The sequence below is a fragment of the Triturus cristatus genome, chromosome 10 (genome assembly GCF_964204655.1).
Source record: "Triturus cristatus chromosome 10, aTriCri1.1, whole genome shotgun sequence".
In the NCBI taxonomy this organism is placed as follows: Eukaryota; Metazoa; Chordata; class Amphibia; order Caudata; family Salamandridae; genus Triturus; species Triturus cristatus.
In genome coordinates this window covers 54,942,025-54,965,731 of record NC_140593.1, presented here as the reverse complement: position 1 = coordinate 54,965,731, position 23,707 = coordinate 54,942,025, and the positions used below count along the sequence as shown (strand labels likewise).

General features: G+C 44.8%; 1 protein-coding gene across 3 annotated transcripts in view; it reads right to left on the bottom strand.

The window, feature by feature from the left end:
- LOC146788821 (BTB/POZ domain-containing protein KCTD12-like) overlaps positions 1-23,707 on the bottom strand; it is a 731,043-nt gene that overhangs the window by 252,514 nt on the left and 454,822 nt on the right. The window contains exon 1 of one of the 3 annotated variants that reach the window (XM_085630405.1): positions 20,801-21,127. The exons of the other annotated variants lie outside the window; for them this stretch is intronic. The gene's annotated coding sequence lies outside the window, so the exon portion shown is untranslated. Of the gene's footprint in view, positions 1-20,800; positions 21,128-23,707 lie in introns of those variants that run through there. 3 annotated transcript variants of the gene reach the window in all.

The window sequence follows — 23,707 nt, the reverse complement described above, 5'->3', positions numbered from 1 at the left end:
ACTTTTGGTATTCACAGAAGTTAGGATTTTGTCTTAAGTTTGTCTTTAGACAAACTTAAGACAGACTTAAGACAGACTTAAGACAGACTTAAGACAAACTTAAGACTGACTTAAGACAGACTTAAGACAGACTTAAGTTAGGATTTTGTCTTAAGTTTGTCTTAAGTTTGTCTTAAGTCTGTCTTAAGTCTGTCTTAAGTCTGTCTTAAGTTTGTCTTAAGTCTGTCTTAAGACTGTCTTAAGTCTGTCTTAAGTCTGTCTTAAGTCTGTCCTAAGTTTGTCTTAAGACAAACTTAAGACAAAATCCTAACTTCTGTGAATACCAATAGTAGTAAGTTTAGGATTTTGTCTTAAGTTAGTTCTGTGAATCGGCCCCAGTGACTGCAGCCACAGGACTACTGCAACCATGAGTGAACGTGGGGAAACACAGTGACCCACAACCTTAGGATTACTGCAACCATGAGAGATCACATGGAAACACAGTGACTGCAGCCTGAGGACTACTGCAACCATGAGTGACAGCGGGGAAACACAGTGACCCACAACCTCAGGATTACTGCAACCGTGAGAGACCGCGGGGAAACACAGTGACCAACAACCTCAGGACTTCTGCAACCATTAGTGACAGTGGGGAAACACAGTAACTGCAGCCTTAGGTCTACTGCAACCATGAGTGACAGCGGGGAAACACAGAGACCCGCAATCTCAGGATTACTGCAAACATGAGAGACCTGTAGCGTCAGGGCTGCTGAAAACATGAGACCCGCAGCCTGAGGACTACTGCAACCGTGAGAGACAGCGGGGAAACACAGTGACTGCAGCCTCAGGACTACTGCAACCATGAGTGACAGCAGGGAAACACGGTGACTGCAGCCACAGGACTTCTGCAACCATGAGTGACAGCAGGGAAACACAGTGACCCACAACCTCAGGATTACTGCAACCATGAGAGACCGCGGGAAACACAGTGACTGCAGCCTCAGGACTTCTGCAACCATGAGTGACAACAGCAAAACACAGTGACTGCAGCCTGAGCACTACTGTAACCATGAGTGACAGCTGGGAAACACAGTGACCACAACCTCAGAACTTCTGCAACCATGAGTGACAGCAGAGAAACACAGTGAACCACAACCTCAGGATTACTGCAACCATGAGAGACCGCGGGGAAACACAGTGACTGCAGCCTCAGGACTTCTGCAACCATGAGTGACAGCAGGGAAACACAGTGACCCACAACCTCAGAACTTCTGCAACCATGAGTGACAGCTGGGAAACACAGAGACCTGCAATCTCAGCACTTCTGCAAGCATGAGTGACAGTGGGGAAACACAGTGACCCACAATCTCAGGACTTCTGCAACCATGAGTGACAGCTGGGAAACACAGTGACTGCAGCCTTAGGGCTACTGCAACCATGAGAGACCTGCAACCTCAGGGCTCCTGTAAGCACCAGTGACAGCAGGAAAACACAGCAACCGTCTCAGTCACGATTACTGCAACCAGCAGTGCCATTGAGGAAACACAATGACGCACAGAGTCTGGACTACTGCAGCCATGAGTGACAGAGAGGAGACACAGTGACCTGAGGACATCTTGAGGTGAAAACCTGCTCGCATGGAGTGGATCCGCGGACCTTAACTCAGGTGACGTCAGGAAACTGAGACTTCTTCACGAAGGGTCGAGTTTCTCGACTTCGCCAGGCTTCTCATTGGTAAGGTTTCACTTCGCCGCCCCACAGTGAGTATGTATCTCTCCCGGACCTTAGGTAGGCAGCAACTCACTGACCCGATTTAAGAGCAAGAGATTGTCATGGAGGGTTAGAGGTCACACATTCAAAGGGTAGGGCATTATGATGTGATTAATACTGCGAATTAAGCAGCATATCTTTGTGGGCCTATGCAAAAAACTGTCATAAATCTGTAGAAATATACATTTATGTCCCTATAGTTGCTCTATGTCAGGGGTTTTAAATTGTCGTATTTAAATAGCATATATTGGTCATTACATATGCAAGTGTTTCAACATTTTTAATGCGTTTGAGACTGAGGTAGTATACTTTTTTATAGATTTTTATAAGAATAAACAGTTAAAATGAATGAATGCCTACATGCCTTATTGGAATTTCTCTTCGTGGTGATATAATTGAAAGCAGGCCTGGAGCCAGGAAGAAACTGAGCAGTTTTTGCACAATCTCCCCCCCTCCTTTGAGAGTCCCCAAGACCCACTGTAACAAGGTCACGTGGTTCGTTTACAGAATGCTGTTGATCTGTTTTCAGGAAGAGAAGGAAAGCCCCTTATTAATAGTGGAAATCAGGGTGGGTTAAAGGGTAGGTGACATTTGGCAGACTACATTTAAACACACAGGAAATGCCTCTTCATCGCCCGGTTCCAGCTGGGGGGGAGGGAGAGGAGGGGGGTTGGGATAATTATAAGATGAGTTAAATACCTCAACCTTTGTTAAATGTCGGCAGGTAAAACCTGCTGTAATTTAACAGTGGAAACCACATGGTGAGGGTTGGCTTGGGGTCAATAATCTGCCGGGCACACTACAATAAAGGGGCTCACATTTGCGGATTTCGTTTCCCCAAAACACTGCTTCGGCGAAGTTTTATGAAAAGAAGGGGGTGGGGTCTCTGACAGAGGCATGTTTTCTTAACTTTACTTCGATTTAAAAAAATGCATGGATTAGTTCACACTGGTGAAGCACACATGAATACAAGTGAGACCACCTCTGCTGGGGCCCCGGCCCCCGATCAATCTGCACACATTAATGGGCGGGCCCAGCGAGAGCGAGGGAGTGACACCTCCGCCGCGCTGGTAAAATGAAGGTAATGGACGCCCATCTGCACAGCTGGAACTTGGATACCGGCCCCTCCGCCATTGCCCGAGTGCCCGCCTTACCAATCCGACCGTGCATAAGGTAACGCCTGTACCATGCGGATTTTGGTGCGTTAAACACCTTGGGGCAGATTTATGAGCCCCGTGCGCCACTTTTGCGTCACTTTTTCCATGTTAAAAGTGACGCAAAAGTGCTGCAAGGGGCTCATAAATCTGCCCCCTTATTCTCCAGAAAACGCATAATAAGCGGTATTTATCGCACCTGATAAATAACAAACCCCGTGGTATCGCTATTTCCCAATTTGTGATATATAGCCCCTACACTTGGAATGAGGCCGCGAGTACTTTCCAGAATATACCGGGTCCTGTTTCGGTGCAGAGTGTGCAGTTCGTGTGTGGAAATCTGGCCCCGTGTGATGTTGATGTGTGGTGCCAAGTTTAGCAGTGCCCTCTTTGTGAATACTGACGTATTTAGCGAACGCCTGTAAACCGTAGAGAGAGTGCGCTTTGTTTGTAGCCAAGAGGTTGTCAAGGCGCTCAAAAAACCCATAAACCATTGGTTGAGGAAAGCATAAACAGGCTTGGAGGTACTGCCCAAAGAAGGAAATGTTCAGCGCTGTAAACATGACGCTCGCCACGTTTCTGTGAGGCCGCGCGCCTTCCTTTCAATTGCTTTTAAGCTTAAAGTCTCTTTAGCTCTGTGTGTTCTGGTCGTTGATATTGTCTCTGCCTGTCTCCCCCTGATGCTTCTTCAGCAATAACAGCTCTTGCTAGATATATCACTGCCACATTTAGTGTAAGTATTTTAATAAAAGGCATTCATAATTTGCTTTTTAAATTTCGTTGGGTATTATTTTCTAAGGTTGGAAATAAATGCTTTGCTGATATGACAAGTCTTTGCAACTCATATTCTACTTTGTTTTTAATGTTATTCTAAAAAAATAAATAATTTTAATGAAGTATTATTAAAAAAATGAACTAAGAGCTGATCTAATTACGAGCTGTATTTTCCAGTGTATTCAGCTTATCATTTGCACCATTATCAAAAGTAACGCAGACAGCAGTGTCACTTTCAAGGCAGCCCCTGCAGCCCACGCAGCCCCCGCAGCCCCCACAGCCCCGGCAGCACACGCAGCCCCCGCAGCCTCCACAGCCCCGGCAGCCCACGCAGCCCCCGCAGCCCCTGCAGCCCCTGCAGCCCCTGCACCCCTGCAGCCCCTGCACCCCTGCAGCCCCCGCAGCCCCCGCAGCCCTGCAGCCCCTGCAGCCCCCGCAGCCCCCGCAGTGCACAGGTGTGTTCTGTTCCCTCAGAAGATTCAATACTTGTCATCAGCCTCTAAGTCCTCACAGAATGAATTACACCATTAACTGCCACCCACTTACTCTCCCTGCGTTCTTCTAACCCTAACATTCTTTAACCACGCGTGAGGAAGCACGTGCGCACATACACACACACACATGGGAAAAGATGTGAAGCGTAAAGGAAGACTATAAAGCGTCATAAGAAAGCTTCAGCTGAGCCATATATATGTACAGCAGTGGTCTAGCAATAGAAATAACGTGGGACATTACTGAGACATTTCCTCCCTTCTTGTGGAAAAAACAACTACCGATCCTGATTTCCCTGAGGGCTGTGGTACTTTGATTCCTATAGTTCAGTTGAGTTTACAATCTGTGGTACTTTAATTTCTACACTTTGGTTGTGTTTACAATCTATGGTACTTTAATTTCTACACTTCAGTTGTATTTACTATGTATGGTACATTGATTTATGTAGTTCAGTTGTGTTTATTATATATGTATTTTAATTTCTACACTACAGTTGAGTTTACTATCTATGGTACTTCGATTCCTACACGTCAGCTGGGTTTACTGTCTATTGTACTTTGATTTCTACACTTCAGTTGTGTTTACTATCTATGGTACTTTGATTTCTACACTTCAGTTGTGTTTACTATCCATGGTACATTGAATTATGTACTTCAGTTGTGTTTACTATCTATGGTACTTTGATTTCTACACTTCAGTTGTGTTTACTATCCATGGTACATTGAAGTATGTACTTCAGTTGAGTTTACTATCTATGGTACTTTGATTTCTACACTTCAGTTGTGTTTACTATCTATGGTACTTTGATTTCTACACTTCAGTTGTGTTTACTATCCATGGTACATTGAATTATGTACTTCAGTTGTGTTTACTATCTATGGTACTTTGATTTCTACACTTCAGTTGAGTTTACTATCTATGGTACTTTGATTTCTACACTTCAGTTGTGTTTACTATCTATGGTACTTTGATTTCTACACTTCAGTTGAGTTTACTATCCATGGTACATTGATTTCTACACTTCAGTTGTGTTTACTATCCATGGTACATTGAATTATGTACTTCAGTTGTGTTTACTATCTATGGTACTTTGATTTCTACACTTCAGTTGTGTTTACTATCCATGGTACATTGAAGTATGTACTTCAGTTGAGTTTACTATCTATGGTACTTTGATTTCTACACTTCAGTTGTGTTTACTATCCATGGTACATTGAAGTATGTACTTCAGTTGAGTTTACTATCTATGGTACTTTGATTTCTACACTTCAGTTGTGTTTACTATCTATGGTACTTTGATTTCTACACTTCAGTTGTGTTTACTATCCATGGTACATTGAATTATGTACTTCAGTTGTGTTTACTATCTATGGTACTTTGATTTCTACACTTCAGTTGAGTTTACTATCTATGGTACTTTGATTTCTACACTTCAGTTGTGTTTACTATCTATGGTACTTTGATTTCTACACTTCAGTTGAGTTTACTATCCATGGTACATTGATTTCTACACTTCAGTTGTGTTTACTATCCATGGTACATTGAATTATGTACTTCAGTTGTGTTTACTATCTATGGTACTTTGATTTCTACACTTCAGTTGTGTTTACTATCCATGGTACATTGAAGTATGTACTTCAGTTGAGTTTACTATCTATGGTACTTTGATTTCTACACTTCAGTTGTGTTTACTATCTATGGTACTTTGATTTCTACACTTCAGTTGTGTTTACTATCCATGGTACATTGAAGTATGTACTTCAGTTGAGTTTACTATCTATGGTACTTTGATTTCTACACTTCAGTTGTGTTTACTATCTATGGTACTTTGATTTCTACACTTCAGTTGTGTTTACTATCCATGGTACATTGAAGTATGTACTTCAGTTGTGTTTACTATCTATGGTACTTTGATTTCTACACTTCAGTTGTGTCTACTATCTATGGTACTTTGGTTTCTATACTTCAATTGTGTTAGCTATTTATGGTACTCTGATTTCAACACTTCAGTTGTATTTACTATATATGGTACTCTGATTTCAACACTTCAGTTGTGTTTACTATCTATTGTACTTTGTTTTTTACATTTCAGTTGAGTTTACTATGTAAAGAACATTTGCTGCAGGAACCTACAAGAATTTCAAGGGATGACTGTTCACTCAGAATAACTCCAGCAGTATGGGTTACACACATGGATTTTGTGTACCCCACTGTATGTGGTACCCGACTTCCTGTACTGCTGTCTTTTTGAAAATTAAAACTCATGAAAAATGTTTTTAAAAATCTATGAGGGCTGGCTGTGAATCCCTGGCCCACAAAGCGGCAAACAAAGAGAAAACGCATGCTGGTAAATATGCATCTGAGCCCTTGCAATAGGACAGAGTGTTATGTTAAGAGGGTGTTGATGTATGAGTGGGTTAGCACTTGAGTTTTCTAGGGTGTGAGTGTGTTAGTGCATAAGGATATGAGTGCCCGAGCGCATTAGTGTATGAGGGAGCTAATGTACGAGGCTGTTCGTGGAAGTGTGAAAGTATATGAGGTTGTTAGTGTCTAAGAGCATTAGAGTATGAGTGAGTTAGTGTATGAGGGTTTTAGGGGTGAGTATGCAGGAGTATGAGGGTGTTAGTCTATCGGGGGTTAATGTATGAGGGTTTTTGTATATAAGTGTGTAAGTGTATGAGGGTTTTAGTGTATGAGAATGCTAGGGCATAAAGGAGTAAGTGTATAAGGGTGTTAGTGTATGAGTGTGTAAGTGCATGAGGGTGTTAGTGTAAGGGGATGTTGGTGTTTGAGGGGGTTAGTGTATGAGGATGTTGGCGTATAAGAGTATTAGCTTGTGAACGAGCTAGTGTATGAGGGTGTTAATGTATGAGTGTGTCTGTTTTTCAGGGTGTTAGTGTATCAGGGTAATGTATGAGGATGCTAGTGTATGAGGGTGTAAGTGCATGAGGGTGTTAGTGTAAGGAGATGTTAGGGTTTGAGGGGGTTAGTGCATGAGGGTGGTAGCGTATAAGGCTATTAGAGTATGAGTGGGTTAGTGTATGAGTGTGTGTGTTTTTGAGGGTGTTAGTGTATGCACAGGTTACTGTATTAGGGGGTTCGTGAACGAGGGTGTTTGTATATGAGTGTGTAAGTGTATGAAGGTGTTAGTGTAATGGGTGTTAGTGTATAAGGATGTTAGAGTATGTGGGTGTTAGTGTATGAAGGGGTAAGTGTATGAGGGTAATAGTGTATAAGAGTGTTAGTGCAATGGGATGGTAGAATATAAGGGTGTTCATGTATGAGTGTGTTAGTGTATGGAGGGGCTAGTGTAATGGGTGTTAGTGTATAAGGATGTTAGAGTATGTGGGTGTTAGTGTATGAAGGGGTTAGTGTATGAAGGTAATAGTGTATAAGGGTGTTAGTGTAATGGGATGTTAGAATATAAGGATGTTCGTGTAGGAGTGTGTTAGTGTATGAAGGGGTTAGTGTAATGGGTGTTAGTGTATAAGGATGTTAGAACATGTGGATGTTAGTGTATGAAGGGCGTTAGTGTATGAGGGTAATAGTGTATAAGGGTGTTAGTGTAATGGGATGTTAGAATATGAGTGTGTTCCTGTATGAGTGTGTTAGTGTATGACGGGGTTAGTGTAATGGGTGTTCGTGTATAAGGATGTTAGAGTATGTGGGTGTTAGTGTATGAAGGGGTTAGTGTATGTGGGTAATAGTGTATATGGGTGTTAGTGTAATGGGATGTTAGAATATAAGGGTGTTCGTGTATGAGTGTGTTAGTGTATGAAGGGGTTAGTGTTTCGGGTGTTCGTGTATAAGGATGTTAGAGTATGTGGGTGTTAGTGTATGAAGGGGTCAGTGTATGAGGGTAATAGTGTATAAGGGTGTTAGTGTAATGGGATGTTAGAATATAAGGGTGTTCGTGTATGAGTGTGTTAGTGTATGAAGGGGTTAGTGTAATGGGTGTTCATGTATAAGGATGTTAGAGTATGTGGGTGTTAGTGTATGAAGGGGTCAGTGTATGAGGGTAATAGTGTATGAGGGTGTTAGTGTAATGGGATGTTAGAATATAAGGGTGTTCGTGTATGAGTGTGTTAGTGTATGAAGGGGTTAGTGTTTCGGGTGTTCGTGTATAAGGATGTTAGAGTATGTGGGTGTTAGTGTATGAAGGGGTCAGTGTATGAGGGTAATAGTGTATAAGGGTGTTAGTGTAATGGGATGTTAGAATATAAGGGTGTTCGTGTATGAGTGTGTTAGTGTATGAAGGGGTTAGTGTAATGGGTGTTCATGTATAAGGATGTTAGAGTATGTGGGTGTTAGTGTATGAAGGGGTCAGTGTATGAGGGTAATAGTGTATGAGGGTGTTAGTGTAATGGGATGTTAGAATATAAGGGTGTTCGCGTATGAGTGTGTTAGTGTATGAAGGGGTTAGTGTAATGAGTGTTAGTGTATAAGGATGTTAGAGTATGTGGGTGTTAGTGTGTGAAGGGGTTAGTGTATGAAGGTAATAGTGTATAAGGGTGTTAGTGTAATGGGATGTTAGAATATAAGGGTGTTCGTGTATGAGTGTGTTAGTGTACGTAAATGTGCATACGTAGGTGAGGACAGGGTTACTATAATGTCACACCGTATCTTGGCGACACATACATCTTCAAGGTACATACATGTGTTGGTGCGTTGCTCACTCTGACAAACTGCAGAGTTTTAACAGGAAACCTCAGATGTAAACTGTTCCCACAGCTCGCTCTGGACAGACACTGTTTGAAGTTAGACATGAAGCATTGTAAACATACACAAACTGCCTCCTTCTCCCCCCTTCACACACCCAAACATCTTCAGCCTAAACTTTCCATGGCCAACCGTTCCACGTAAATGAAAGCAAGCACTGGTAAAAGCATGTCCGTTTCTTTTTTTGTACAGTGCAAATGTTTTGTCAAGCGTCAGTCAGTCGCACAGATCCGGTACCACATGGAAAAGAACAGAACAAGCCGGACTCACACACGGAGCAGCTGCGGTTTATATAGTGGATTAATGTGTGCAGGAGATTACAGGTGGAGGCACCAAGCCCTCATTTTAGCACTGGTATGGGGGCCCAGTAATTTTTCATCATCAGACTTTGACCGAAAGCAAGAAAAAAAGAGAGAGAAGGGAGAAATAATCAGTATGAGAAAGACAGAAAAGCAGTAACACAGAGAGAAAGACTGAGGAAGAGAAAGACAGAAAACAGTAACAGAGGGAGAAAGACTGAGAAAGAGAGAGAGAATAAACAGTAACAGAGGGAGAAAGACGGAGAAAGAGAAAGACAGAAAACAGTAACAGAGGGAGAAAGAATGAGGAAGACAAAGATAGAACACAGTAACATAGGAGGAAGAATGAGGAAAGCAAGATAGAAAACAGTAACAGAGGGAGAAAGAATGAGGAAGACAAAGATAGAACACAGTAACAGAGGAGGAAGAATGAGGGAGACAAAGATAGAAAACAGTAACAGAGGGAGAAAGAAAGAAGATAAAGATAGAAAACGGTAGCAGAGGGATAAAGAATGGGAAAGCGAAAGATAGAAAACAGTATCAGAGGAGAAAGATAGAAAACAGAGGAGAGTAAATGAGGAAGAGAAAGATAGAAAACAGTAACAGAGGGAGAAAGAATGAGGAAGACAAGGAAAGAAAACAGTAGTAGAGGAGAAAGAATGAGAGGAGAAAGATGGAAAACATTAACAGAGGAGAAAGAAAGAGGAAGAGAAAAACACGGAAAACAGTAACAGAGGGAAAAAGACGCAAGACAAAAGTATAAAAACAGTAACATAGAGAGAAAGAATGAGAAAGAGATAAACAGAAAAGAGTAACAGAGATTAATTCAAGCAATCCATCCATCATTTTTTCTGTACTTTAGGGTGGATTCAAAGCGAGGCATCCATGGTATGCGCCAAGCATGCCCTTCGGCAGCCCCAGTGGTAGGCTCCTAACAAAAACATTTAACTTTTCCACTGTTTGCCAGATGTGAATTAGAACGGGTATCTGTAACTTGGCTATCAGACCGGGGGCATTATTATGTGGCCACTCACCCTGCTTAGACATTAAACATGTTCATTGTACTACTGCGATATTATAAGCGGTATTCCCTTGATGTGTGGTTTCTTGATGTAAGAGGCCTTGGACGCTTTTGAAGTACTAGCATGTGGACATTTTTATCAATAGCCCTGATGAAGTTCAATCAACTGATCTGAACGAAACGCGTTGGTTGGATGATGCTCTGTTTGTACCACCTAAATAAAGCTGATGACTGAATTAGACACTTGGCTGGACTCATTATCTGGGCAGTGACGAATGTGGGTATTGTCTAAGGTGCACCACTCCATTGATTCTTTTGTGTTGTTCTGCATCTGCAGCTGCACCTAACAACGGTGGGTGCAGGGGAGTTTGTTCACTAACCATTGCTATACTAAAATAAGGAAACGGAAGAGCGAAGTGCGGCGATCACAGTCCGCCGTTGGTACTGCTTTTCTAGTAAAAAAACATTTCACTCTTGCACTTATATTTAGGTCTCGCCTATCAGACAGCATGAGCTGTCTGATTGCGTAAAGACCTATTGTTAGCTTACAGTGGGCTCGTTGCCCACACATAGCTTACCACTGGTCGGCTTTATTTCACTCTCATTTGTTTACTTTCTCTTCGTTAGATTGTGTGGACTTTCCTTCCTCTTCTTGTGTTTGTCCTTTCCCTGGGGTATGGCCTGATCAGTTCTATACTTCCACTGCTTACTTTTCAGGGGCTACTTTTTAGGTCTCTCCTGAGATAGCGTATGCACTGTTCCTTGCAAGACATTTTGTTTACCAATAGGGCTTAGAGCCCCACTATTGCTTACGATTGGTTGGCTTCATTGCCCCTCTTATTTCCTAGCTTCACTTTGGTTACTGCGTCCCCGCTTCTTCGTGTGTTTGTCCCTTCCTTGGAGCATGACTCAATACTGGTTCTTGCATAGGACAGTGCTCTACCACTGTTCACACTTCGTTGGAGGTCCTTATATCTTCTTTACTTGCAGTACTCTATAAGGGGGCATGTGTTTGCAGGCCATCTTCCCCTTTCCCCCCACATCCATGCTTGTTGTTTCTTGTTGTTTTCCCCATTGTTGTTGCCTATCCCCCTCCCTTCTCCCGTATTGTGGCTTGATCTATCCCCTTCCCCTGCCCTTGACCCCTCCCCAACTTGGTGCTTGCCCCTAACCCAGCCTCGCACATCAGAAAAAAACGCCATGACGCGTCCAGTGCTGGCCACGTCACAGCACTTTTTCTCAAATGTTTGGCCATGCTGCACAGCAGTTGTGCTGCTGTACAACATGGTTAAAAATATAGTCAAAGCCAGTAGCTCGTGACTAAACAAGACCTATTGGCTTTACCAATGCTTGTTTCTTTTCGGTTAAGCGCTCAATTAGAGTGCATGTGTTTTCCAACTGTCTTCTTCGTGTACTTCTATGCACCCCTGCCACACTTTGTGTTGATCTATCTTGCCTGTGTCGTTCTTTTCGTCCCCCTCCATGTTTCACTGGCCCTTGTGTGCTTCTTCCCCCCGTGTTACATTGTCCCATGCGCACTTAACCCTTCAATGTGCTTCTGCTGTCACCTCCACATGCTATCTTTTTTAAATTTCTTTTCCACTTCAACACTGCTTTTGTGCTACTTCTATTTCTTTGTGTTTAATCACTGATTAATCACTGATCCACGTTAGATATGTACATTTTTTTAAATGGTGGCAGCGTCATTTTGTATGAGTACATGCGTGACAGAGTATGTGTGTCTATAAATTGTGCAGCCGCATCATCACACTTTCTTATTTGTTACATTTTTGCTAAAGTGCGCAGTATCTTGCCAATGCTGTACAGAATTGCTAAAAAGCATTGGCAAAGTTAGAACGGTTAGCTTTGCCAATGCTTGTTTCCAAATTTGGGGACTGGATAGCAACAGAACAATAGCTTGTCACACACAAGGGCCACAGCACAGAAAACAGATAGAGCATGGACAGCAACTGAACAAAGTTTCCGTTATCTCTCTCCTTTTTCTCTCTCTTACACACACACACATGTACACGCACACACATATACATAAGCACACACCACAAGCAAAGAAATACGTAGGACGCAGGCAGCAGCTGTGGACGCGTACTGTGAAAGAGTCCGCCAGTCTCAAGCAGAGCATCCTTGGACAAGACTCACAGCCAAGGGGTTCATCCCACGGCCATCTTGTGCCCTCCCCTCTCACACCTGAACCTTTCTTCTCTTCTCTTGGGAAGGAGTGGTGAGAACTCTGCTCAGAGAATGTGTGCCACGTCTTATAAAACATAATTATCAAAACGTAACGCACACCAAACACACAATCTTGACACTATTATTCATGCAATCGAACACAGTCACAGCATATATCTCCCCCTTGGAAGCACCCAAAATCTCTTAGGAAACCACTCAGAGTGTTCAGCACCCTTGGCTACGTTTATTGGAGCACCTGAGTTCATACCTGCACTCACCGAACCCACAGGCATTCCTGGACTTTCTTACTGTTCAATTTCATTAGGTCACTGTAGAGATCCAGAAACAGGGTAAATATAAAGTAATCATTTATTTGCAGCCATGGTGTCTTACGCCTCCGTTCTTCAAGCACCAGGACCATAAGAACACCTCAAACCTAAACATTCTAACTTTCTACAACTGTACTAACCGGAATATAAAATAATAACATTTTATATCCATGAGACATGCTCTACAATTACCCAACATCACACATCCCCCTTTGTAATGAAAAATACCATGACATACCAGATAAAAAAACACTAGAACATATGTACACAGGAACTTTAGAACAAAGACGTACAGTAGGCAATCTCCACAGCATAATTACGGAACATAATCAGCGTGATATGGTGGACGTAGGATAATCTGATTTGATGATATGACATGTAAATGTATAGGTATTTATATAGCGCCGATCACCACTACGGGTATCTCAGCGCTGTACTCATACCACTGAAGAAACCCTTCCTGGCTTTCCGTGTGGAGTGTCCACTCCTGGTCACCCCCATGGTGAAGCCAGGCATCCCAGCGCTGTTGGGGGCCGTTGTGGAGATTAAGCAAGCTATTGCCCAGAGTTGCAGCGTGGGACCCATGATTAGAATAGGCACTGAGGCGAGAATATCCGGGACGAGGAATTTATAGGCCGAGACCCTGCCGCGGCGGGAATCAAACCCAGGTCCCGGACCGGTGCTCTGCATCGAGGTCTGCCGCACTAACCATTGAGCCACACTTCTCCACATGACCTGCTCTTAAGGATACCACTTCAATTCTCTCTTTCCACCCTTACTACACCATTCTTCTGAATACTATTTATGCTGTTTTCTTTACTCTCATCCTCTCTTGATATTACACAATCATCTACCAGTCATTCATAACATCTCTTGCTTTCTCCAACACAGCCATATCGTCACCATCATTACGCAAGCACCCTTTGCATACAGCTATCCTATTCATGTGAACCACTTCACACTCCTAGATTTAAACAACTAACTTTGCTTATCCTTTGAAAAGGGAGTCCTTCCTCTCATAGCAGCGAGCAGACTAAATTCAGCAAAGGTAAGAGTGATTCGGTAGGACAAAATCATCGTCTTCACTTCCAACCCATCCTGTTACTCTTGGCAATCCGTAACACTCCCTTGAAAACTGGATTTAATCGCTCAGCCTCACCATTCGCCTCAGGATGATAAACCGTTGAAAAGACTCAAATGTCCTTTCACTTCCGCCACTTTAAATTGAGAACCATTGCTCGTGAGTACTCTTTTAGGCAAACCTTCACTTACAAAAATCACACCTCGAAACTCTCTAGCCTTCTCCAAATCCAGCCATATCAACACCATCATTAGCCACACCCTTTCATACAGCCATCCTATTCATGTGCGACACCCTACCCTTTCAAGTCTAGCTCAATTGGAAATATACTTAAACTACTTTAAAACATAATTTCCCTCTTCCGCACCTTCCATTGTGTCTTCACTCTCACTTTATCACCTTTAAATAACCTTGCTACTTTGTCCTACAACTCTTATCATACTTTTCTTATATACATCTTGAGCCTTCATGACACTGTCCCTAACCACAGATGTGAATCGCTCCACTCTCCCAAATTTGAACAGCTCACTTTGATTATCCTTCGCAAAGGGAGTTCTCCCCCTCATAACAGTAAACACACTTACAAAGGTAAGAGGGATTCTGTAGGACAAAATCATCTTCTTCACTTCCAACCCAACCTGTTACTCTTGGCAATTTGTAACACTCTCTTGAAAACTTGATTAAAGCTCTCAACATCACCATTAACTTCAGGATAATACACTGTTGTAAACCTATGTTCAACTATATTTAGACTCAAATGCTCATTCACTTCTTCCACTTTAAATTAAGAGCCATTGTCCGTGATTACTCCCTTAGGGAAGCCTTCATTTTAGGAAAATTGCAACCAAAAACACAGTGCACTCCCTGTATCTGAACATTCTGCAGATTTCCCTACCGGCCACTTTGATAAATAATCCATAGCACCTAAAACAAACGTGTAGGTCCCACCATCTTCCACCACTGGGCCCATGACATCCACTTAAATGGACTCCAAGGCCATGTTGGGACACTTAGCAGGACATAATGCAGGTTTCAAAGTCACTTGGGTCTTGTCTGCACTCTCAGACTCCATACAATTCTGAACACTACGTTCAATTTCATCGTCCATGCCCACCCACCAATTTGATTCCTTCACACTTTTTTTGCTTTTTACTATGTCCAGATTTCCTTCATTACATAAGTCAGTGATCCTGCCCCTTAAAGCTAAGGGCGGAACAACTCTTTCACCTCTCCACAATTCCTCACCGTTCACTGAGAGTTCATCCTGTATCTCCCAAAAACCTCTAGGATTTGCAGTCCATTCTATTTTTTAACCCACCCACGCACTACATCCTCTTTTACTACAATTAGTTGAATATCTTAATTAAAAGCATTATCTCACTCTTTTCTCATGATAGTTTCATAAATATTTCTTTCAACCTGTTAGACCCAGTGGTTTCGGGCTGGCTGGGATGCATCGAAGCCAGTCAGAATCCACTGTTCCAAATAGGATGAGTACAATACACTTGTCCAATAACCTGTGCTCACCCTTGGGTAGCTTAGCACCAAGCAGTCAGGCTTATCCTCCGGGCTTGAGTGTAAAGTATTGGCACAACCCCACCCTTGCAACACACTCTGTACACCACCAAAAAGACTCCACACTGTATGTAATAAAACACTTGTCTTTGTATTACACACACTGAAATCAAAAGAAGATACACATTGGATATACACTTTATAGTTCTAGGCAATTGTCGGACTTTCCCATTAGCAGAAAGGTCAAAACAGTCACAGGTCTTTGACTACGCATCATGACCCAACCCCTTAGTCATTAAACTACACCAGTCAATTATACACGTTACCCCAACTGGCGCCCTGTTGACTAGACAGTCGGAGCCACCAAAAACAGAAAGAAACACATACTTAGTTTCGGCCATCCGATTAGACCTCCAGGCGCGCGGTAGCACCTGCACGAGGAAGGGATTGCTATCCCCACCGTAGACAAAAGCTTATGACCCAGAAAGCTGGCACGCTGCTAAGTCTGGAATAATGATTTCCCCTCAAGTGGAGGAGTGACCTGCCGTAGCCCCGACAGTCAGCTGCAGGTACCCACAAGGCACATGAAACCCCTCAGGTCTTGTCACAGTGTTCTCTACAACAAAGCAACTTATGGTGTGGGTCCAGGGAGAGGGAGCCAATGACCTTGGACAGAGGCCATGATGTCAGGCACTGTCATCCTCCCTCTCTGGAAGCCGAAGACAGTCTCAGCTTCTGGCTTAGGTTCCCCAACACCTCTCGGACACCACACACTCTGGAGTGCAAGCTAACACTGGTCTCCTTGCTTGCAAGCATGGGTCCCTCGGACTCTGCAAGCTTCCCCGCACTCCTTGAACTTCTCACATCCCGGCACCTCAGGTGGCTGGTGATCTTTATGAGCACACTCCTCTGCACAGTGTGATGATAATGTACGTCAGGACAGTCCTTCTCCAAACCAATGACCACTTCCACCCATCCCTGCCGCACACTGTGTGGTCCTTACAAACTCGTGGAAACAGTGAGATCCTTTGTGTCCCTGGGATATCGTGGACAGGAGGCCAGCTCACCGCCCCTCGGAGAGTAATTAGTGACCCAGACCATGACAGCTGGCACTTAGCTGCAGGCCAGCAATGTCCAGGAATAATCCAGCAAGTGATATTCCCCTTCCTGCATGACAAGCTCCAGGCCACCACAAGTCTGCGGATAGTCCAGTTGCAGTCCCTCCTGCCTCATTGATTCCTCGTGTGGATGTCCCAGCGTCGAATCAGCGTAGTATGGTTCCAAATCCAAAAGCCTCTCTACTTTTGGATGCCTGAGCCCCAGTAGTAATGCCCACATTGGCCTTTGAAGATACAATCAGTTTGAAAGGCCAACTTTGAAATGCCCAGGCCCTCTCTAAATTTTGTCCTGTCTGCCATCCTACCCCAGGAGGTTTACTCACTATCTTCAGTTTCCGGTCTAGCGAAGACCTGGCTTGGCAGGTTGGGCTAGACTATTCTCTTGAGGAACAGGGTCAAGACTGATTTGCATATAGCTGGGTATGAACTGGGGTGGCGAAGTGAGCTAAACAACGATGATGGATTCAACCCAGATCTGTGACTGGGAGTGAGTGTCTGAAAAGTTTCAGCACTCCGTCCATCATCTCTTTGTGTTTGCTTTGTTCGCCCTAAATTGGCAGGGTATGCCCAGATGTGGGTCCCTTGAACACTTTGCCACTGGATTCAAGCTAGTCTGGCTGATGTGGGGTGTTACCCTGAAACTGGTCCCAGGATGCTTGATTCCGGTCCAGGGAGGACCTGGCTTGGCAGTTCGGGCTGGACTATTCCCATGAGGCATAGGGTCAAGACTGATTAGCATATAGCTGGGTCTAAACTGGGGTGGCATGGTGAGAATGACAGATTCAACCCAGATCTCTTGACTGGGGGTGAATGTTTTGATTTGTTCTGCATTCCGTCCATCAATTGTGTGTCTTTTGCTTTCTTGCCCTAAGTACGCCAGGTATGCCAAGACGTGGGTCCTGGGCTCACTGTGCCACTGGAATCAAGCTATCCTGGCTGAAGAGGGGTGAAACCCTGAAACCGTTCCTAGGATGCTTGATTCCGGCCCAGGGAGGACCTGGCTTGGCAGTTCGGTCTGGACTGTTCCCATGAGGCATAGGGTCAAGACTGATTTGCATATGGCCAGGTCTGAACTGGAGTGGCATGGTGAGCAAAAGAATGATGGATTTAACCGAGATCTCTTGACTGGGGTTGAATGTTTTAATTTGTTCTGCATTCCGTCCATCAATTTTGTGTCTTTAACTTATCAGTGAAGACATTGGGAACAACACCACTCATCTCTTGTGCAACCACTACGAGCAAAATAGGTTCATTACTCCTAGGAGTCAAAATGATTCATAATTTACATACGTCTCAGCAACTCAACACATTCACTCATTTCACTACCACAAACAACGTTATCTGTGCCCGCCTTCCCTTGAACTCAATAGGAACCCTATCATACCTGATCCTGTCAACACTTTGTGCTATGACATCAAGTTCCCTAAGCTCATCAAGCTCCATAAGATCACCAAACTTCTCCAAGCAATACTCCTTAGTTATTATTGTCCCGGGAGAACCTGAATCTGCCATAAGTTCCACTTTTGCTCCCAAACTCTCAGCAATACATCTGGGCAGAGACTTCACCACACTTGACGCCTCGCCTACGCTGAAGTCTTGAAGGGACAACAGAACTACTCTATGACTTTCATCCATTTCACCACACTCACATCCACGTAACATCTCCAGATTCTCACTCACACAAGAAATGTTACCCTTAGAGAAAATATTACTCCTCCTTACATCCTTGCACACATGTGCCAAATGTCCAACGTGTCCACATGTTTACACTGCTAGCAGGACACTGGGGAAATGATGCAATATGGTTTGGGTTTCCACACCACACCTACTTTCTCTGTCCTTTTACCCTGAACTGAATTGTTTGTATGTACATTGTTAGAATTCACACTGTACACTTTATCCATACCACTAGAAGACTTATTGTTGCACTGGACCGGTTGCATCCATTTTTCAGATTGCTCCAATGCTTTAGCAGCAGCAATAGCATCCTGCAGCTTAAAATCACCAATCACCAAACTATTTACCCCTTACATGACCAATTATCTGGTCTCTTATCATTTCATCAGTGATCACCCCAAAATTAGAAATCATAGAAAGAGTCCTCAACGCTGTCAAACATTCATTATGCTCTGGTTTAAAATTTGAACCTCTTCACCACAATGCTGGAAGAGGGTTTGCATCGGTACTCCATCCTTAATAGGACTTCCTCATACACATCAATGTCTCCTTATTCATCCCGAGGTCTACCTTGAGGTAAAGTTCTGAAAACAACTTGACCCTCAGAACGTAAACAATGTAACAAAATATTTCTGCTCCTCTCAGTGCTCATCGTTGGCTCTAATACATGTGATGAACTCCTCCTTCCAACCATCCAAGGAATAGGAGGATCTCCCTTGGTTTGTAAAAATGGGGCTGGTGGATCGAACTGCTTACTGTATGTTTCCTTAGAATAATGTCAGAACAGACAAATATCCACAGAATGAATAATGAATGTAGACGCAGGATAAATAATCATACAATCTGCTGCCCAAAAAACTTGTTATTGTACAACAGTGCACTCATTCCACTTATGATACAACGATGATTCTAGCAGGCTAATACTCCGATCTGTAACACGTTGAGACCAACAGCCAGCACAAGCGTGTAGAACATTGCTAGGTTAGACAGTCACTTGCTCAAAGCCAATCCAGAGTCACGAGATGCACTGTGCCCAAGGGTTCCCAGCAGGACGTGCGTGTGGTGCGTCAACTCATGGTAAGACGTGAGTGTGATGCGTCAACTCATGGTAGGACATGCGTGTGGTGCGTCAACTCATGGTAGGATGTGCATGTGGTGCATCAACTCATGGTAGGACGTGCGTGCGGTGCATCGACTCATGGTAGGACGTGCGTGCGGTGCGGTGCGTCAACTCATGGTAGGACGTGCATGTGGTTCGTCAACTCATGGTAGGACGTGCATGTGGTGCGTCAACTCATGGTAGGACGTGTGTGGTGCGTCAACTCATGGTAGGATGTGCGTGTGGTGCATCGACTCATGGTAGGACATGCGTGCGGTGCATCAACTCAAGGTAGGACGTGCGTGCGGTGCGTCAACTCATGGTAGGACGTGCATGTGGTGCGTCGACTCATAGTAGGTACGTGCGCATCAGTTTGCTCCAAGTCAGAGCTGCGCGAGTCCAGGATGCACGCGGGATCTGTTATGTTTTGCAGCTGCATGGAGTCTGTTATGCGCTCATCCCATAGCTGCTGAAATATTAAAGACTCCTCTGTGAGTAAAATGTAAGTTGTGAGGATCTCAGGTCTGACAAGACAAAAGTGCACAGCCTGCCACATTGTAATTTCGAATGATCCTCAAGGTTCTAACTTCCAATTATCTTCCGGGTTCTTCAGGAAATACAACCGAAATGCTGCTAGAATGGTCAGTACTTCCTGACACACATCTACACTGTTAAAAGACAGACCAGCTAGTATACTGACGAAGAAAGTCTTTATTATGCAGTGCAGCACCAGGTGACTGCATCCATGCAGCGCGGCAGGAGCAAAATAACTCCCCAAAGCTCTACACACTGAGCGCAACTCAAGCCTCGTGCAAGAACACATCAAACACAAACATGTATACATGGCTCAATACAGAGGATAACCATTCAAAAACTAAACAAGCATATAACAACATGTTCTAGAATCACCCATCACCACAGACATGTAGTACTTGTCCATAGTTAATGTGCGCAAAATCACAAGCCACTGCTAATGACCTGAGGACAGATCCGTAGACTTCAAAAGATTCCTCAGCTTCCTGCTGTCAGGAATAACATGTGTATCTCTACATGACTATGTAGGTTTTATAAAAAAAAAATCCATTTGTTTAGAAACATACTTGTTAGAAATGGGATTTCTGGTTGGCTAAGGCTTGCACCAAAGCCAGGCAGAAACCACCACTCTAGTCAGGGCGAGGGAGTTACACGCCAAAAATAACCCCTGCTCACCCCTTGTTAGCTTGGCACGAGCAGTCCGGCTTATCCCGGAGGCAATGCGCAACACACACACAGCAGCAACACCCTAGGCACACCACAAAAGGAATTCCACACAAGGTTATATAAAAATAGCCTTTGTATTGTCATAAACACATTAGAAACATAATCACATAATATACACTGTGCCAACTGGCACCACTGTGCCTTGTGAGCCCCACTGGGCTCTTTACCAAATACGCCCACCTTGCAGCTGCCAACTGCCAAACGGGCAGCCGGGAATACTGTGTGGGCACCCCTGGTGTCCTTAGTGCAACCGCAGGGGGGGGCGGGCACCGACAATGTGCCCCGACGCACCCCAACCCAAAACGAAAACACTGAGCCTCACTCACCGGGACTCTCGCCTTGCTCCTCCGGTCTCCATGGGGGCTGTGCGGCGCGTCCCTTTCAACCGCGGCTGGGGTAGTCACCGTCAATGTACCTTGGGCCCCCTCCGCCTTATCACCAGACTGCTGTAGGACGCGGGGCTCTCCCTCCGACATGGGGGCCCCATCGGTGATTTTCTGCACCGGACCTCTTCACAGGTAGGCAGGAGCAGGAACCTGGCGGCAGGTCCTCTCCCGCTCCATGCAGGTGGGGTGGGCTCCCGCCTGACTTCAGCACCAGCGAGGCTCTCACCGGCCTTCGGGAGCCCCGCACGCCATCCGCCGTGCTGCCTCTCTCCCTTCCGGTCGGACTCGGCTTCCGTCTCGTGGTCCGCCCACGTTCCAATGAAGGTTGCCTGACTTCCTGTTTTGCCTGCGTCGCGGCAGTGAATTCCTTAATGTGGCGGCAATACGGGGTAGGCTCCCGTTCTGTGGCAAAAACGCGTGGTGGGCACCCGCTATTAATTAAATTCCAGATGCGGCAATAACGCGGGGTGGGCACCTGCTATTATTTAAATTCAAGATGCGGCCATAACGCAGGGCGGGCACCCGCTATTAATTAAATTCCAGATGCGGCAATAACGCTGAGTGGGCACCCGCGAACAAAATGAGCAGAAATGCAGGGTGGGCTCCCGCTCCTCCTCACAACATGGGGGAATCCCTCTATACTCCCTGCAGCAGCACGCTGCACGCCGCCAGCTCCTCACTTCTCCTCCAGGGAAATTTGAATATAGCGCTCACGAGGCGCTGGGGAGCCATAAAATCCTAAAAAGGGCAGGAATAAAACAGTCCTTCATGCTGGGGAGACCCCTGCAAAGTGCAGCCAGGCAGGCCAGCACGCAGGGACCCCCAGGAAGCAGCAGCTTGGTCCCGCGGCGGTTCGTCCTGGCAGAGTGTCCCCTCAAAGTCAGCACAAGCACAACATTTTCATGGGGTCACAGCCTCTACATTTATACCACTTTTTCTCTTTGTTCTGCAGAGCACAGGGCTTGGGGAACCAGCAAAAACTGGTTCAGGGGGGAATTGGAGCACTTTGTTTCCAAGGCTCCTCTTCCCCTTTGTCAGGTGGGGGCTCGTCATCAGACACACCACAGGGGGGCGGAGCCAGCATTGACTAGGGCAGGTACACTCCTATTCAGGGACCAGGGACTTCTCCTCCCACTACTCAAAATGTAGATGTCCCTACTCAGCCTATCGCTGGCTCACCCTGCCCCACCTGGAGCCACCCACACCTCACCAGCCCCTGTCACTCAAAAGCCAGACATGCAATTCACATCAGGCACAGAAATGCCAACTTCTAAAAGTGGCATTTCTAAAATAACCACAATAAATCTGCGCACACCATTGCGCAGCATTTATTAATACCATTTCACCCATACCAAACTTGACCACGCTGTGCCTCTCATATCCGGATTTACCCCTGACCCACCTTCAACAGGGAATCCCCCATGCATTCCTATGGGAGGGCAGGCCAATCTCACTACATGTAACCCAGAGCGCACGCACTTTACACTGGACAGTAGTGATAAAGTGCCTAGATTACTAAAACCACCAACACTACACAGGGAAAAGGCTAGGAGACAGGCAAAAAGTTTAGGGGTGAACCTGCCAAAAGGGCCAAGTCCAACAATACTGATATATTTCAATATTTCCCGGCCTCTCAACTGCTGGCAAATGTCTGAATTCCTTCAACCCAAAGCCACCCAGACAACTTTTAAATGAGATCATTTGCTCTCAGTAGTACCTTCATCCCCTTCCAACACCTCTGCACAGGCCAAGAAAACTGGCTCCCAGGTTGTTAAATCCATAGAAGGCTCTCCTGAAGTTGGTAAGAAAGTTAGAGGTGACACAATACTACACATTGTAGTGAGGTAAGAAAATAAATAACTAACACAAAGAAAGTACTCATGGTTGTTTACTCAGGTGGCATTTGCTAACAAAATAATAAAGGCAGTCACGCTTGCCACGTGTTCACAGTAGAAAAGTTCTCTAACAGGTAAGGATGGTTTGCTATGAAGCACATTAACTTCCAAGTCGTCCACACTGCCCACGTACCGCACGTGTCCTGTTTCGCCACCCCCAAGAAGGTGACACGTGGCGTAGCACGTGATGATGATGATGATGGAGACTGTTCCATGGTGGCAGTGAGCATCCAAGCTATACTTCCGCCTGATGGCCTTCGCACGCTGGTGCTGCAGCTGAACTTCCTGAGGCTTTGTGCTCACGCCAGGATGGCAACAATGGTACGCACACAGTATGAACTTTTGAATAATTAAACATAATGACCATAATTTGTTCAGCAAACCACCTTACTTGTCCTGTTGGCATATCCTAACGCAGCCCGGGACACGGTGCGTTTTCCTCATCACACATAATGTTGACTGTCCTGCTGGAACGCACTCCACAGTCGTGGGTAGTAAAACACCCGAAGTAAAACCCGATGATTAATAGTTGATTCAACAAGATTTATATAGGAACCTAAGTTCATAACAAGAGTCTCAGACCACAACCCAATGAGTTGCCTCTCACCTCACATCCATCATCCAACTGCCTCCGAACAGAAAAACTCAACGTTCTCATCCACGCAATAAAGTTGCATCACATCACCCACTGTCCCAACACGCACGTGGGTTGCGTCACCACACAGTATGCCAAAGAAGCCATTGCCAGCCCTACCTGCCTTATAGAGGGCACTAAATGTTATTATTATAGGCCTGTAAGTGCAGACCTGCCAAGTGTCACCCTTCTCGAGTGAGACTAACGCAAGAAGTAATTATCCCTTACGTGACTGCAGAGACACATAATTAGTTGTGTCACAGGTCTGTGTGTCAAAAATCAAGTAGCTGCTGAAGAAAATTCCAAGGGTGAGTTTCA